Raw genomic sequence first — 18,432 nt, 5'->3', positions numbered from 1 at the left:
TTCTTGCCTTTTGTGAGGTCTGAGGTCTTCTGCCAGCGTTCGGTGGGTGTTCTATAGGAGAAGTTCCACGTGTAGCTGTGTTTCTGATGTATCTGTGAGGAGGAAGGTGATCTCCGCGTCTTACTCTTCCGCCATCTTGCCTGCTCCCCTACTCTCTTATTTTGCTGGAGTACATCCCCAAGTACTTTTCTTGAAAAGATATCATCTTTGTCTTAATTTTACACTTGATTGATAGTTTGACAGGGTGAACAATTATCTGTTGAAACGAAACTTTTCTCAGAAATTTGAAGGCTCTATCTGTTCCAGTGTTTTCTAGAATTCAATATTTCTGATGAAATGTCTGAGGCCAGTTTGGTTCTGGTTCCCCTGTAGACATTTTATTTTCCCTTTCTAGAAGCTTCTAGGATATTTTTCTTTATCCTTGGTAGTCTTGAACCTGTGTTTTTTTCTCTCATTTTCTCTCTCTCTCTCTCTCTCTCTCTCTTTTCTGGGACTTCTACAAGTCAGATGGATTAATTCTATATGTCTCTCTTTTTAAAAAAAATTTTTTATTTATTTATTTGGCTGCACCGGGTCTTAATTGCTGGCATGAGGGATCTTTGTTGTGGCACGTGGGATCTTTTTAGTTGTGGCATGTGGTATCTTTTAGCTGAGGCATGCAGGATCTTTTAGTTGTGGCATGCAGGATCTAGTTCCCTGACCAGGGATCAAACCTGGGCCCCCTACACCGGGAGCATGGAGTCTTAACCACTGGACCACCAGGGAAGTCCCCTATATGTCTCTTATCTTCTTTCTTTAATTTAATATTTTCCTTTCTTTTTATTCTCTTTGCTAGGAGATTCTCTTAAGTTTATTTTCCAATCATTCTGATAATTTTTAAATTTCTTTTGGATTATTCCTTTTTTCATATTACTGTATCTCACTATTATTTTATGTGGCTTTGTCTCAAATCTCTCTGAAGATACTAATTAGCAATCTGCTCTGTCTCTGAGTTACCCATTTCTTATTGTTTGTGTTGGTCTTTCTCTGTCACATTGTAAGTTTCCCTCAAAAGTCTAGTAAATTTTTAGTTGTTTGGTTGTATTTAAGAATGAGGCAATAGAAAAAGATGACTGGGAGGTGTGTGCATGAGGGAAGAGCTTGTTAACTGGTAGCTTTGCTTTGAGGAAAATGGGCAGGAAGTTGGACTTTACCAAGGAGACTCCTAATGCCCTACACTGGCCACCCTAGTTTTTCACAGTTTGTCCACTCTTAAAAGAGAAGAACCCTCTTATTTGTTTGGAGTAGGGAGGGGGTGATTGGAAAATATCAGATGACTAGGAGTTTTGCATGAGGTGGAGGCAGGGGGTAAGTTGGGGGACAGCTGTTTTCTTGTTCCATCAGTCTCCTTGTTTTTGTCCCCCCATCTTACTCCCACTCTCTGACAGTTGGCATTTCTGAGTTGGGAGCCACCCTGGAGCTGTTCAAGGCAAGAGGTCTCGTTCTTTAGCTGTGGCCGCTTCTATGAGTCCTGTAGGCTGTTGCATCCTCCACCGTTTCATCCTTTGCCAGTTCCTTATGTATTATTTTATGTCTTTCAGAGATTTATCAAAATTCATGGTCCATTGATGGATACTCCCACTCTCTTTACTGTGATGGACTTTAAAATACTTTTACTGTCATTTTAATGAGGTCTTGTAAGGGAGTAACAGCAGTGTATTATCTTGAATTAGAAACTGTTTGTTTTGATAAGTATAGTAGAAAGATGTTGAGTTCGTTGACAGATCTGGGTTCCAGGTACATAGTTCAATGCTTTTTTTTTTTTTTTGTGGTACGCGGGCTTCTCACTGTTGTGGCCTCTCCCGTTGCGGAGCACAGGCTCCGGACGCACAGGCTCAGCGGCCATGGCTCATGGGCCCAGCCGCTTTGTGACATATGGGATCTTCCCGGACCGGGGCACGAACCCGTGTCCCCTGCATCAGCAAGCGGACTCTCAACCACTGCGCCACCCGGGAAGCCCTTCAATGCATTTTTATGCCACTTCATCCCTTCTATCAATATCTGTGGCTTTGTTATTATGTGGAAGACTGGAGAAACACTGAGAAGAGTGGGCTAAACAATTCATCTGTCTGAGGCCCAGGTCCTTCACTCTTAAGTCATTCATGCAATTCATAAGCATCTACCCGATACATGGTTTTGTGTTAAGTGCTGGAGAAACAAATATGAAGTAGCCATAGTCCCTTCCTGTCAGGTATTTGGGTTGTGGCTTGAATAAAAACAAAAGAATAAGATTTTATGGTGAGTCCTATGATAGAGATATGTAACAGGTGATGTATCAGAATAGAGGAAGGTGGGAACTTCCCTGGTGACGCAGTGGTTAAGAATCTGCCTGCCAATGCAGGGGATATGGGATCAGGCCCCGGTCCGGGAAGATCCCACGTGCCGCAGAGAAACTAAGCCCATGGGCCACAACTACTAAGCCTACACTCTAGAGCCTGAGAACCACAACTACTGAAGCCCGCGAGCCTGGAGCCCATGCTCCACAACAAAGACAAGCCACCGCAATGAGAAGCCCACGGACCGCAAAGAAGAGTAGCCCCAGCTGGCTGCAACTAGACAAAGCCCACACGCAGCAACGAAGACCCAATGCAGCCAAAAATAAACAAACAAACAAACAAACAAATAAATACGGTAAATTTATTTTTAAAAAAAGACTAGAGGAAGGTGAAATTATGGCAGATTTCTCAGAGGAAGTGATATTTAAGCTTCTACAAGAGTTCTCCAGATTGGCAAGGGAGAGGAAGGCATTCCAGGCAGAGAAATGAGCACGTATTTAAGCATGGAGTCGTGACAGAGCTTGGTGTTTTCTGGAAGCATTCCTGAATAATAATAACTCCAGTAATAATTCCATGTAACTGGGAAGAGCATAGGTACTTGTGGAGGGATGATGAGAAGTGAGACTAGAGAGTTAACAATGACAGCTAACACGTCTTATATTTACAATTACTATGCACATTTACAGATGAGAAAACTGAGGCACAGACTCACATGACCTTAAGGTCCCCCAGTTAATAAGTGGGATCCCTACCAGTCTGTCCCTAGAGCTTATTCTTTTTGTTCAGGGGTTAGACGATCAAGGACTTTATTAAGGAATTTGGGTTTGTTCCTTCAGACACATTTTAAGGTAGGGGAGTGATGTGATCAGTGTTGTGTTTTAGAGACATAACTCTGGAGCTATCGTTTGGAAGGCTGTTAGGCCTGAGTCAGGGAGCTCAGAGAGCAAGTTAGGGGATGATTGCACCATGTATCAGGCAATGGATGAGGGCACCTGAGTTTAGAAGGGAAATAGGGCTGCAATGGAAGAGGCAATTATGAAAGTTATTTCAGAGGCAGACTCAACAGAACTTGGTCACTGACAAGACATGGGTGTTAGGAGAAGATGGGGTCAAGATTGGGTGGCTGGGTCCTGGTGGTTTGTTTATTGTATCCAGGAGTACAAGATGAGCAAGCTTGGGAGAGCAGAGAGGCAGAGAATGAGTCTGTGTTGAACATGGTGCAATTGAGGTGACTGTACAATATCCAGGTAGTCAAGTCCAGCAGTGTTTGGAAAGATGAGTCTGGAACATAGGGGAGACATCTGTGCGGGAGGTACAGAGCTGGGAGTCACTGGCTCATAAGGAAAATGAAATCATGGGGGTGGATATGAAGAGAGTATGTGGTATGATGAGAACCAAGGTCAAAGTCCTGGGAAGCATCAGAATTTATGAGGACCATGCCTGCCTGGAAAGTTGTCTGGTGACATCTTGAGAAGAGGTGGAGGGGTGTGGGAGAAGTTAGGAATATTCCAGCACTGCCACTGGACCCTGTGGTATGTGGGGCTGAGGGCTGAAGGGAGGTGGCCTCAGGGGACAGCAGGTCTCTGAAAGGCAGGACGAGGAGGCCAGGGGTGAAGCCATGATACAGAAAAGAGTGTTCCCAGAAATGAGGACTCCAGGAGGAAGAGAAGAAAGGGGTGGCAGGGAGGAGAGCATTCAGAAGCATCGGGGAGGAGAGAGTACACTTGACCATGAGTTGAGTGACCGAGGGCACCATAGAGGGTGGATGAGGGAGGGGCAGGAGCCATTCCAAAGTGTCTTGTCATGTGGTGCATATAAGTGATGGAATGCAACTCAGCCAACAAAAGGAATGAAATAATGCTGTTTACAGCAACATGGATGGACCTAGAGATGATGATAGTAAGTGAAGTAAGTCAGAGAGAGAAAGACAACTGTCATATGATATTGCTCGTATGTGGAATCTCAAATATGCTACAAATGAATTTATTTACAAAACAGAAACAGACTCACAAACATTGAAAACAAACTTATGGTTACCAAAGGGGAAGGGGGGGAGGGATAAATCAGGAGTTTGGGATTAGCACATGAGAATTACTATATATAAAATAAATAAACAAGAATGTCCTACTGTATAGCACAGGGAACTATCTTTGATATCCTGTAATAAAGCATAACGGAAAAGAATATGTAAAAGAAGATATATATCAATATATATCTGAATCACTTTTCTGTACACCAGAAACTAACACAACTTTTTATTTTTATTTTATTTTTAATTAATTATTTTTGGCTGCATTGGGTCTTCGCTGCTGCGCATGGGCTTCCTCTAGTTGCAGCGAGCGGGGGCTGCTCTTTGTTGTGGTGTGCAGGCTTCTCATCGCAGTGGCTTCTCTTGTTGCGGAGCATGGGCTCTAGGCGCGCGGGCTTCAGTATTTGTGGCACGCGGGCTCAGTAGCTGTGGCGCACGGGCTTAGTTGCTCCGTGGCTCACGGGATTTTCCCGGACCAGGGCTGGAACCCGCGTCCCCTGCACTGGCAAGCGGATTCTTAACCACTGCGCCACCAGGGAAGTCCCAAACACAGCATTTTAAATCAACTATACTTCAAGAAAAAATAAAAATATAAACAATGTGGCTTCTCTTCTCTCAGCTGCTTTCAGTCTCTAGTCTGCTCAGGTGCCTGCAGGTGGTGGTCAGCCCTGTAGATCTGCTGGGTTGGATCTGGGTTCCTGAAGTGCTGATGTGCAGGAACCACTGTGTACATTTACATCCACGTATTTGACTTCCCCTGACCTGAGGACAGATGTGGAAACAGCAAGCTTGGCCAGCCAAAGTAAGCAGAGAGGCTTACAAATCCAAACCTTTCTGTTTTCACTGGAATGTCAGGACCCAGCTTCATTCCTCCAATCTGCTCCAGTCCAAAGGAAAATGGACCCTATCTATTCTTTGAGTAGAATGTGACGACTGCATGCCACATGTTCGATGGGCTGGTCTGGACCACCACACATCCTGGTCCCCGGCCACTCCTGGGGCCTCCTTCCAGACTCCATGCAGGTGTCTTGATTGGTTACTGAGTGTCTCCCGAGCTTCTCACAACAGCCCATCCAGTAGGTATTATATCGATCTTGTTTGCAATCAGAAAAAAGCGAGGCTGGAGATCACACAAATATGAAGTGAGAGAAGTAGAATTTATTTTATTAAACTTTTCTTTTGTTATGAAACATTTCAAACAAACAGAAACATTCCAAATATAGCATATCTGATACCTTCTGTACCCACTGATGGTTCTATAAGACCCTAACATTGAGCCATTCTTGCACCAGATTTTTTAAAGAAAATTTTACTATATCTAGTTGAAGCTCTCTGTCTCCCTTCTTGATGTTTTCCCCTCCCTATCTCTTTAAAGCTAACCACTACTTGAAGTTGGCTTTTATTATTACCAAGCAAATATTTATGTTTTATTGCATATATTGTATTAAAAACAATCTCTGGTATTATTTTACATGCTTTCAAGTGTTGCATACGTGGTATTAAACTCTGCATTTCTTTTTTATTTTTGGATTCCGTTTGAGTGTATTGAAGATATCCACTGGAGATCGTAGACATGTTCACTTCAGCTTGAATTGAGCAATCAGGCTTTGTCAGCTCTGACATGAAGTGATCATAAGCTATGAAAGTTTGGGATCTCACAATTCCCTTCCAGTCTTAATAACTCAGAGCTATAACTCCTTAGCTCCTAATTTGGATGTTTAGGTCAATTTCCTTACTTCCTTGGTTAATACTTTATAGTTGGAAATTTGTCTTGGTCAAGGCTTTCTTGCCAAACCATTCTCTATAGTGAATGAAACATGTACAATATTTTCCATAGTGCAGAGGTGGGGTGGAGGATGGGGAGAAATGTGGGTCAACCAAAAAGTCAGAGGACATAGGAATATCAGAATCTTCTCGACAATGTTTGCAACAGTCTCAAGGTTCTTTATCACTCCTATTTCTTCTTGATGAGTCTCTCCTCTTTGGCAAAAAGAACTCTCCTGGTATTGAATTCAACAGGAAGTGGAATGTTTGGGCTTTATTGAAAGTATTTCCCATGTTTTGCCTATTTACCATGAGTCAAAACAATGAAATAAAAAATCACAGCTATCTTCATCAATGATGAGCTCTTCTGCTTCTGGAATAGTAATGTACAATGTTTTCTGCAGATTTACAGAATGTCCAGAATTTTCTGTAGTGATGGAAGTGTTCAATATTTATACTCTGCAGTATAGTAGCTATGAGCCACTAACCACATGTGGCTATTGAGTACTTGAAATGTGGCTGATGTGACAAAGGAACTGAATTTTAAAAATTTATTTATTTTTTAAATAATTTAAATTAGAATAGGCTCACAGACCTGGTGACTACTGCACTCGACAACACTGTTCTAGAGAATTTAGACCAATATATGTTGAGAGAGGGACTTCCCTGGTGATCCAGTGGTTAAGACTCTGCGCTTCCAGTGCAGGGGGTAGGGTTCCATCCCTGGTTGGGAAACTAAGATCCTACATGCTGCGTGGCCAAAAAAAAAAATGTATTGGGAGAGTTTCAACAAGTCTTAATAAATCAAGTGAGTTCACTTTAAATTGCAATGGATTTATTTGCTCTTTCTTTCCCCAAATCTGAAGTTAATATAAGAAACTGGTTAGCTTGTAAACTATTGTACAGAGTATTGTTTCTCCAAGAGCTTCTGCTAATCTGTTGTTTACAGTCAGCATATTCTTGTGATTCTTGTTGGAGTTGATGAGTCTGCTTGCACTGTCATTGTCCCTGGCCTCATGACTCACTCAGTCCACATCGTTTCCTAGCTCTGTTGATTCTGAGTCCTTTCAGCGCTGGTTGTTCTTAGCCACCCTCTGCTCCAGCACAGCCTCCCTCTGAGAGATGGGCAAGAGTGGGGATCTGGACCTACCCAGGCCCTGATTACAGTCCTGGATCTGAGCTTGGTCTGAATCAGCTTTCATTTCTTTAAAACTTTTTATTTTGAGATAATTTTAGACCTACAAAAATGTTCCAAATAGTACAGTGGCATAAAGAGTCTTGTAGTATATTCTTCACCCAGATTCCCATTTGTTCATGTGGTTAATATTTTACCACCTTTGTTTTATTCTTCCTTCCCCCTCTTTATATCTATATCAACATCTATATCAGTCTGTCTATTCTTCCTCCTTTTCTCCTTCTCCTTCTTTTTTCTCTCTCTCGCTCTCTCTATTTCCCTTACAAACAGGAATATTCTCTTACAAAACAACAGTATAATTATCAAAGTCATAAAATTAACATGAATACAATATTACTATCTGTTCTATAGATCTCATTCAAATTTTTCTAGTTGTCCCAATAATGTCCTTTATAACAATAACAACAAAAATCTTCTGATACAACATCCAACCCAGGATCACAGGCTGTGTTTGTTTTTTTTGTCTTGTTAGTCTCCTTTAATCAGGAACAGTTCTACAGTGTTTATCTTTCCATGGTCTTGATATTTCTGAAGAGCGTAGGTCAGTTATTTTGTAAAATTTCCCTCAATTTGTATTTGTCTGATGTTTCCTCATGGTTGGATTTAGCTTATACATATCTGGCAAGACGTTACAGAAATGATGTGTCCTTCTCAGTGCATCACATACAGAAGCACATGATATCCATTTTTCATTTGTGATTCCTTGCTGAAGGTGCTATCTGCCAGGTTTCCATTATAAAGTTGCTCTTTTTCCTTTTGTAATTAATAAGTGTCTCTGGTGAAATATTTTGAGACTACCTAAATATCCTGTTTCTTGTCATACTTCTGCCCATTAGTTTCAGTATCTACTTTTCATTCTTATTTGAAATAACTGTTACCATTGTGGTTGCCAAATGATTAGCTAATTATATCATTGTTTCTGGTCGGCATTTATTTGTCGACATTCTATTGTAAGGAAGATTTTTTATTTTTTTGTCTGTATCTATCATCTATCTATCTATTATCTATCTATCTATCCTCTATCTCTCTATCTTTATCATATAGCGATCTATCTCAGTATAAACTCATGGATTCTTATTTCTTTACATGAATTTTATTCTATCACTATTTATTATGAGGCCAAACTTTCCCAGATGTGAGCTGTGAGAATCCCTTCATTCCGGTTCCTTTGTTTAATTTAATTTTTTTATATCTTCCCATCTTTTGTGGAGCAATTTATTACTTTCTGATATAACAAAATGTTCCAGTCTCATATTTTTTTGTGTACCAACCTTGGAATCAGTTGTTTCTTTAATGAGGACCAGCTTTCATTTTGATGATCACATGCTGTAGTGTGAACAGGAGGCAAAAGCCAAAAGAAGGAGTTGTGACACTAAAAGACAACAGAGTGTATGAATGAACTAGAAACGTACGTTGCCTTACAGATAGACATAGCAAGGAAGCTTGCTTGTCAGTGTTGGGTTAAGGGAGAAAATTTTCTCTTGAGACTTCCTAACCATAAACTGGCACCCATTCAAGTTTGTAACCCAAATTTACACTACCTGCATGGTTCTAAACACTTTTAGGTCAAAATTATTTTAAAATAGTTCTGGATTGGTAATGATTCCAGAAATTTGGAAGAAGCAAAACTAAATCCTCTTTGGAGAAATGCAATCAAAACAAAAACCTCAAAGTTTTCCATGAATAACGTTCGGAGGAATGTGGGCTCAGAGACAACGTCAAAAAGCATTTAAGGAGACAAGGCACTCTGAGGAAAAGCCAGCAGGAACAACAAACCACAGAATAAGACCAACATAGTTTTTAGGTATGGGAATTATCAAGTACAAAATGTAACTTAAGCATGTTTAATGTATTTAGAGAAAGAAAAGTGGTGATTAAAAATATAAGATACAATGTATAACTGATTCACTTTGTTATAAAACAGAAACTAATACACCATTGTAAAGCAATTATACTTCAATAAAGATGTTAAAAAAATATATATATATAAGATACAAGTTATTATGGAAGATAAACAGGCATACTTGAAAAACAAATAGAATTTTTATGAAAAACAAATATAATAATTGAAATAAAAAACTCAAATGATGGTTTGAATTTAAAGAGAAAATTAGATATAGGTGATAAAAACATGAACAGGAAAATAGATCTGAAGAAATTATCCAGAAAGCATAACAGAGAGACAAAGCAGTAGAAAATATGAAAGACAGATTAAAAGGCATGAAGGACAGGATGAGGAGGTCTAACTTATGTCTAATTGGACTTCTAGGAGGAAGGACAGAGAGAATGAAAGAGAGGCAAATTTTGAAGAGATAATGACTGAAAAATTTTCAGAATTGATGAAACATACATGCATACTTCAGACTTAAGGAGCTCAATGAATTTACAGCAATATAAGCAAAATTTTCCTTAGACAGATAGTAGTGGAACTGAAGAATACCAAAGACTATGGAGAGGTCTTAAAAATAGCCAAAATGTAAAGACAGACTAACACAAAGGAACTACAGAACTCACAGTGGATATCTCCAAAATGGTATCTGGAGGACAATGGAATAATATCTTCAGTATTCTGAGAGACAGTAACTGTCAACCTAGAATTGCATACATAGTGAAACTATCAAGAGGGAAAGAGAGAAAAATAAAAATATTGTTTGGTCAAATGAAAAAATCAGAGCCTTTGTAATGAACAGATTTTACACTAAAGGAAATTCTAAAGATGCACTTAGGGTACACAAAAATATTTGATGGACAGTCCACTGCAAGAAGGAATGAAATAAATCATTAAATATGTGGATATCTAAACAAACAATGATTCAGTTAAACAATAATGAATGTCTAATGATGTATAAAAATCACAAACCAAGTAGAATTAAGATATTGAACAAAAATAAAATATGTTTGGAAGGGATGATTAGATTTAAAACAGTCTAAGTTTTTGTATTATTTAAAATAGGAGTGTGTGTAGACTAAGTTTAGATAAATTAAATTTATCGAGTGATGTCAACAAGATGGCTAAACAAGATGTCCTTCACTTGTATTACCCACCTCAACCACAATTTAGCACCTATCTATGGAAAAAGTACCTTTATGGGAGATGTGGGATCCAGCACCATAGGTCAAGAGGTCCAGGGGCATCTTGTTCATCCATGCATCAGATAATAGGTGTACAGACCTTGGTGAGAACCCTCCTCAGACTGTAATTTCTCCCATGTGGGAAGTGAGAGAGTGAGTGACCACCCAGCCTCCCCAGCTATGTGGGATGCTGCCAAAGAGGGTCCATTTCTCTTTTGACCCATCCAGAGTACTCAGTCATGAGTTGAATGACTGGAGGTGGGGGTAGTGGGGGAGCAGCTGGGAGGGATGCAGCTAGGACTTGAAGGGCCTTGAAGGGACATGGATCCTGCTAACTGCATCCTATTAGCTGTGGGACTCCGTCAGGAAGCCCACCAATGAGCCCCTGGGGATGCCTCATCCACTGATACCCCAGCTGGCCTGTTGCACCCCCAGTGCTCTGGGTGCCTCACCCACTCACTTCCCCATCCTGTGGTCAGCTCCCTGTGCATACTTGTGAAGGTGGCGTGAGCAAGCCTTGGCAGATGGCTTGTGAGCACACACAGAAAGCTGGACCATACTGCCTGGCCAGGGAGACACCACAAAACTGAGATTTAGTACTGCCCTGAGAGCAAAAAGGAGGCTGTCAGCACTCAGCCTGGTGTATTGCAAGATTGAGGGTAGGCATACAAGCTTAAGAATCCTGCCACAAGAGGGAGCAATAAGGGTAGAGCACGAATATCCATAGCCAGTCTGAGGAAACCTCAGCATCCCTAGCAGGGCTGAAGGAAGGTAATTCTTTCCTGAAGTCAGTTAGTGAAGACCAGAGGAGGTGACAGCAACTTCAAATGCAAAGAGAACAATGCAAGCCTTCAAGGAACATGAATATCAAGGAAATTTAATGTCACCGAAAGATCACAATAATTCTTCCAGTGACTGAACCCAAGACCTGGAGATCTATCCAATAAAGATGTCAAAAGAGCTGTTTTAACGAAGCTCAATGAGCTACAAGAAAACACAGAAAGACAATTTAACAAAATCAGGAAAACAATGCACAAACAAAATGAGAAGTTTAACAAAGACACAGAAATCATTAAAAAGAACAAAAATACAATGAATGAAATAAAAAATGCAATAGAGAGCATCAATAGCAGAATGAATTAAAGAGAAAAAAATCTATGAATTAAAAGATAATAACTATGGAATTATCCAGAGGGGAAAAATTTTTTTAAATTAAAAAAGAGTGAAGAAAGCCTGCATGATTTTTGGGCCACCATCAAAAGAAATGATCTGCAAATTATGGGAGTCTCAGAAGGAGAAGAGGGGGAGAAGGGGGTGGAAAGCTTATTTAAAGACAAAATGGCTGAGAACTTTCCAAATCTGGGGAGAGATTTGGACATCCAAGTTCATGAAGTGAATAGGTCCCCAAACAAACTCAATGTAAAGATATATTCTCTAAGACCCATTATAATAAAGCTGTCAAAATCAAAACAAAGAGAGAATCTTAAAAACAACAAGAGAAAAGAAGGTTGTAACGTACAAGGGAACCCCCTACAAGGCTATCAGTGAATTTCTCAGCAAAGGCCTTACATGACCAGAATGAACCCACAGAAATGCATTTCTGGGGGCTCTGAGAAGCTCTGGTTCTCTATGTCTCCGTGCAGAAAGAATTCAGTGAGAAGCAAAGTGATAGATAAGTGTTTTATTAGAATAGGATGCTTATGAGGCTTTCAAGTGGGCAGGCAAGATGGTACTGCCCTGAGAGCTTAGTGGGCTACAGTTTTGTAATCAAAGGAAGAATAGGGAGGGGGAGAAGACCACCTCCTTCATCATTCTTGAGTAGACATGAAGCTTCCATCATCAGCTCCTCTCCCACGTTGGGCAGGGGAGTTTTCTTGTCCCTACATGGACAAGCCAGGATTGTCATGGGGCAATGGAAATGAGCAAAAAGGCAGTAACATATACTAAAATATGGTAAATCACCTCAGGTTTCAGTATAATGTCACCTTATATTTTTGTTTTTAGTGTGAGCAGAGTAGCATGTCCTAGGAATCATTAACCTACTGAGCTCACTGGGCAGGATGTGGGTCTCATTCCACCATTGTTTTATGGTTTGGGGGCATGTCTCATGCTTCTGTTGCATGGTTTTGTTGCTAGGCAAGCCTGTTGGGTTTTGTGGTTAAGCAAACCTGCTTTCTTGAGTGATCGTTAACTTATAGGGGTCTCCCATATATATATATATTATTTTTTACTTATGATCCCTTAGTGGGATTAACTATTTAATCACCTACTTTGTCCCTTTACTCTGTCTCTATCAAGATCCTCCTCTACCAGTATCCCATCCCAGTTTTACCATTTGTGAAAGTTTTAATAATTGCATCACCACAGCACACCAAGGGTTCTCCATGCTCCATCTACCACCAGTGAAGGGGTACTCATTGCCTAAGGGATTGCTGTGAGATATCCAGCTACAGAATCCAATGTTAGAGTCTTCTTCCTAAGACCATTTCTGGTGACAACTGTCTTAGATCCCTTGAAACAGAGTTGATGAGCTATATGGGGAGTGTTCTCAGATTAAAAGTAAAGAAGGTGGATAGACCTGGAGTCTGTCATACAGAGTGAAGTAAGTCAGAAGGAGAAAAATAAATACCATATGCTAACACATACATATGGAATCTAAGGGAAAAAAAATGTCATGAAGAGACTAGGGGCAGGACAGGAATAAAACACAGACCTACTAGAGCATGGACTTGAGGATATGGGGAGGGGGAAGGGTAAGCTGTGATGAAGTGAGAGAGTGGCATGGACATATATACACTACCAAACGTAAAATAGATAGCTAGTGGGAAGCAGCCGCATAGCACAGGGAGATCAGCTCGGTGCTTTGTGACCACCTAGAGGGGTGGGATAGGGAGGGTGGGAGGGAGACGCAAGAAGGAAGGTTTGGATAGAGGGAGAAGTTGATTTGCAGTGTAGTTGTAACTGAGGCCTCACCTGACTCTACAGGGATCTCTGGAGCTGACATGGTTCTTCTGAGTTTTCCCAATTCGAGACAAGAGGGTCTCTGTATTTATGCATCAGCCAGTCATTGGCCATGGGCTCACCCCGGGAGGGAGCATAACCTTGGCCAAGGCCAAGAACAAGTCCTACTGAGGGACATAGCTGTGAGCTGTCAGCAGCTGATATTCCCAGCAGCTGGGGGTCATATGTCATTTGTCAGCCTTGGGGAGGGGATCTTGTCAGAGAACCATACTATCCACAACAAAATTTCATAATGGTAAGTGAGAAACACAAGATAAAAATTGTATTTATAACGTGACTTCAATATTTTAAAATGTGAATATATAAAAAAATTACTGGAAGGAAATAAACTAAATTGTTTAAGAGGTTTTGTCTTGGAATAATGGGTGACTTTCATTCCCCCTCTCCCCAGCCCATATCTTATAAACACACATAAAAAAACCTTAGAGTATCTTAGGGAAAACATAAAACCATCCCACTGATTCCTCTCTATGAGCTGTTCAAATCAGTCAGAAGTGAACATCAGTATCACCTGAATGGATAAACATGCTGTCGTACATCCAAACAATGGAATATTATTCAGCGATAAAAAGAAATGAGCTGGGCTTCCCTGGTGGCGCAGTGGTTAAGAATCTGCCTGCCAATGCAGGGGACACGGGTTTGAGCCCTGGTCCTGGAAGATCCCCCATGCCACGGAGCAACTATGCTCATGCACCACAACTACTGAGGCTGCGCTCTAGAGCCCGCGAGCCAAAACTACTGAAGCCTGTGCTCCTAGAGCCCGTGCTCTACAACAAGAGAAGCCACCGCAATGAGAAGCCAGTGCACCGCAACAAAGATTAGCCCCTGCTCGTGGCAACCAGAGAAAAGCCTGCGCGCAGCAACAAAGACCCAATGCAGCCAAAAAATAAAACAAAATAAAATAACAAAATAAATAAATTTATTTAAAAAAAAAGAAAGAAATGAGCTATCAAGCAATGCAAAAACATGGAATCTTAAATGCACATTACTACGTAAAAGAAGCCAATCCGAGGAGGCTACGCGCTGTATGATTCCAGCTGCATGGTATTTTGGAAAAGGCAAGACTATGGAGACAGTAAAAATATCAGAGGTTTGCAGTGTTCAAGGGGAGAGAGGAGGAAGGATGAAGAAGTGAAGCTCAGGGGATTTTTAGGGAGGTGAAACTATTCTGCATGATACTGTATGATACATGATGGATACATGTGCATCTGTCAAAGTTTATAGAACTGTATGATACAAAGAATGAACTCTAATATAAACTGTGGACCTTACTATTGATTTATCAATTTGTCACAAATGTACTACACGAATGCAGGGAAAACTGTTCAGGGAAGAGGCGATATGTGGAAACTCTCTGCACTATCTGCTCATTAAAAGAAAAAGAAAGAAAAAGAAGAAAGTGAATGTTAGTTTTTGTAATCTACTAGAGGCAACAACATTAGCAGTAATTGAGATGGAATTTAACAGATGGCAAGCTCAGCAAGCCAGGGTGAGATCTACTTATCATGGACTGAACAAAGCCTGCTCAGGCAGTTGTGAAATATCATAACACAAATCCACAGATAAACAGCTTCTTTGTTTACGAATGCATTAATGGGTATCACAACAGCTTGACTCTTGATTCTGGAATTCTTGCTGTTTCCTCAATGAACCATGACACAACTGTTGAGTCTTGCTATATGCATTCATAGAATGGCAGGGAATCTGGTCCTGTGATGGGACATTTGATAAACAAACAAGGCAAACTGGAGCTGATTCTTCTGGTGACTGCCAGTGCTGGCGCCTTTTTTCCCTTTTGGCACATACCCTAAATTCCTGGCATCGACTCTTATTTTTCCTCCCAGGCCAACTGCAAAAAGGACTTGACCTCAGCTGACATAGAATGTGGAAGATTGTGTATGCATTGAAAAGTAATTCAGTCTGCTGATGAAGCTAATGAATTTTCATAGGAATTTAGTCAATACCACCCAGTGAGAGTCCGCACTTTGAATATTTGCTCAAAGGCAATGGGGAAATAAGAACTTCTTTATCACTGCTGATTCTTTTTTTTTTCTATAAATTTATTTATTGTATTTATTTATTTTTGGCTGCTTTGGTTCTTCGTTGCTGCCGGTGGGCTTTTCTCTAGTTGAGGCGAGCGGGGGCTACTCTTTGTTGTGGTGTGCAGGCTACTCATTGCGGTGGCTTCTCTTGTTGTGGAGCACAGGCTCTAGGCAGGCGGGCTCGGTAATTGTGGTTCGCAGGCTCTAGAGCACAGGCTCAGTAGTTGTGGCGCACGGGCTTTGTTGCTCCGCGGCATGTGGGAAGCCACGGAGCAACTAAGCCAGAGTGCCATAACTACTGACACTGTGCTCTAGAGCCTGCGAACCACAACTACTGAGCCTGGGCACCACAACTACTGATGTTGCTCCGCGGCATGTGGGATCCTCCTGGACCAGGGCTCGAACACGTGTCCCCTGCATTGGCAGGCAGATTCTTAACCACTGCGCCAGCAGGGAAGTCCCTATCACTGCTGATTCTTGAAAGTAAACATTGCCTTAGAGGGACGTCCCCGGTGGTGCAGTGGTTAAGAATCTGCCTGCCAGGGACTTCCCTGGTGGCACAGTGGTTAAGAATCTGCCTGCCAATGCAGGGGACATGAGTTCGAGCCCTGGTCTGGGAAGATCCCACAAGCCACGGAGCAACTAAGCCAGAGTGCCATAACTACTGACACTGTGCTCTAGAGCCTGCGAACCACAACTACTGAGCCTGGGCACCACAACTACTGAAGCCCGTGCGCCTAGAGCCTGTGCTCCGCCACAAGAGAAGCCACTGCAATGAGAAGCCTGAGCACCACAATGAAGAGAAACCCCCGCTTGCCTCTACTAGAGAAAAGCCCACGCGCAGCAACGAAGACTCAACTCAGCCAAAAACAAACAAACAAATAAATAAATAAATAAAATAAATTTAAAAGAAGCATTGTCTCCGATACAGCTTCTGTTTCTATTGTTGATTTGCTTAAACATTGGACATGTTGAGATTCTTCACTTGTACGTTTATTCACTCAGCTAACACTGATTGACTACTATGAGACAGGCACCATATGCATAAGTTATTACTGGAGGGGCTGCACTATCGTATAGTCTACTTTAGTATCAGAGTGTAGGGGGTAAGAGGACACTTTTACTTTTCTCTGCTTAGTCTTGCCTTGACTATAGAGAAGATAACTCTGTCCTGCCTTCCATTCTTCTCTCTTTTCTTGCTTTTCTCTGAGGGTTGAGACCTGTCTGATTGGCAAGATAAGAAGAACCTTCCATTCAGGGACAATACTACCAATGGACAGTTACCATTAATTAGAAGCAAGAACACTTCTCTTGCATTCTCTTAAAAAAAAAATCCATCTGGAATCTCTTTTTCTATGTAGTGGAGATCTGACATCTTTTAAGTATTAAGTTTTCCCATTTAGAAATGTAGTTCATGAAGTTTTATAGTTGTCTTCCTATAGGTTCTGCACATTTTTTTGGTTAGCTTTTTTTCTAGTTATTATATATATACATATTCATGTATAATTTATACATACTTTAAAAATATAAATATGTAATTTATATTTTTTCTATTGTGGATGGACAGCTTTCTTCCTGGTCATGATCATTGACTGTGTTGGTCATGTCCCTGGCTAGCTCACTGGCCTCCTTTATTAGTTCTAGTAATCTTAAAGTTGATTCTTATGGAATTTTTAGGCAGTCCAACACACTGTCTGCAAATAATGACAATTATTTTCTTCCTGATTTTTATAATTACTTTAAAATTTTTGTTTGTGTTATTGCACTGGCTAGGACAATAATGGTGATGGTTAGAATCCCTTCTTGTTTTTTATTTTAAAGGAAATACCTCTAATACTTCAACATTAAGTATAATGTCTGTGTAGTTTTTTTGGTGGATACCTGTTAACAGATTAAGGAAGTTTTTCTTCTTTTTTATTCCTAACTTGCTAAGGAAATTAAAAAAAATTTTTTTTAAATCAGTTACCAGTTACTATTAATTAGAAGCAACAAAACTATGTCCAGGACATAGTGCTGAATGGGATCTCTTTGTTTTTACTAATGGTTCAAGATTAAATAAAGATAATAATATATTAAGAATCTCCTAAAAGCAAATATTTAAAAACCTATAAAAAGGCTGATCTAAACATCAAAGTGGTAAGAGAACCAGTAGTCTCAGCCAGTAATATGTATAGTGGCCAGGGTTTGTTGGGAGTTAGCATTTGTTTTGGTAGCTTTGATGGGGCAAATGGAAATGTCTGACAAAGGTAAGATGTGGAATTCTTCTCAAGCTGACTGCAGGTCTATTCCTCATAGCAGGGATTACATCGTCAGAGCACATACAAATGTGAATGAGTCTGAAAGTCTGTTCAGCCTCATGGAAACACACAATGCAAAACCATGGAAACTGAACACATGTTGCACAGACACTGATAATGTGTCCATATTAGCACCAGGAGGTGCTCATTACATCCAATTCTGCACGGAGTGGAGAAGGCAGCCAGATGTGGGGTTAGAAAGGAGTATTTGTACCAAATACTTACATGCCTATTTGAAGCAGGAAAGAAAATTTCTCTTCCTGGAGAGATGGCTGGGAGCCACATTACTCCTCTTAAGGCTGGGTTTACTCACCCAAGGCTTGAGGTCCATCATCTTTGCCACTATTTGGAATGAGAGGAACTGAACAGGGTCTGTCTGGACTTTCCCTAAGCTCAACCCCATCAATCGTCAGTACTGTTCTCAGTGAAGGCGCGCCCAACAGTACAGTTATTGCCACCAGAAGTTAAATAGTCCCTTGGCCGTTTGCTACACCCTAATGACCATATTATCATGCTTGACGTCTTTAGCCAGCAGGACCACATAGCTGAGCCAACCCCACCGGGCCCTAGTTTATTCGCACCATACTTAATTCCAGGTGTTGGATTATCAGAAAATTTGTAGCCTGGTTTGACAGGCTATCCTCCTGTCTGAGTATCTCCCATTGTCTTCTTTCTCACCCTTCGGAGCCTGCCTTTT

General features: G+C 40.9%; 1 pseudogene; it reads left to right on the top strand.

Annotated features, from left to right (window-relative positions):
- Nucleotides 1–18,207, top strand: part of LOC102996072 (Golgi reassembly-stacking protein 2-like) — a 42,296-nt pseudogene extending 24,089 nt beyond the window's left edge.
- Nucleotides 18,208–18,432: the final 225 nt, after the last annotated feature.

The sequence above is a fragment of the Physeter macrocephalus genome, chromosome 12 (genome assembly GCF_002837175.3).
Source record: "Physeter macrocephalus isolate SW-GA chromosome 12, ASM283717v5, whole genome shotgun sequence".
In the NCBI taxonomy this organism is placed as follows: domain Eukaryota; kingdom Metazoa; phylum Chordata; class Mammalia; order Artiodactyla; family Physeteridae; genus Physeter; species Physeter macrocephalus.
Note: the sequence above shows the minus strand (reverse complement) of the source record. Positions and strands in the feature narration are given on the sequence as shown.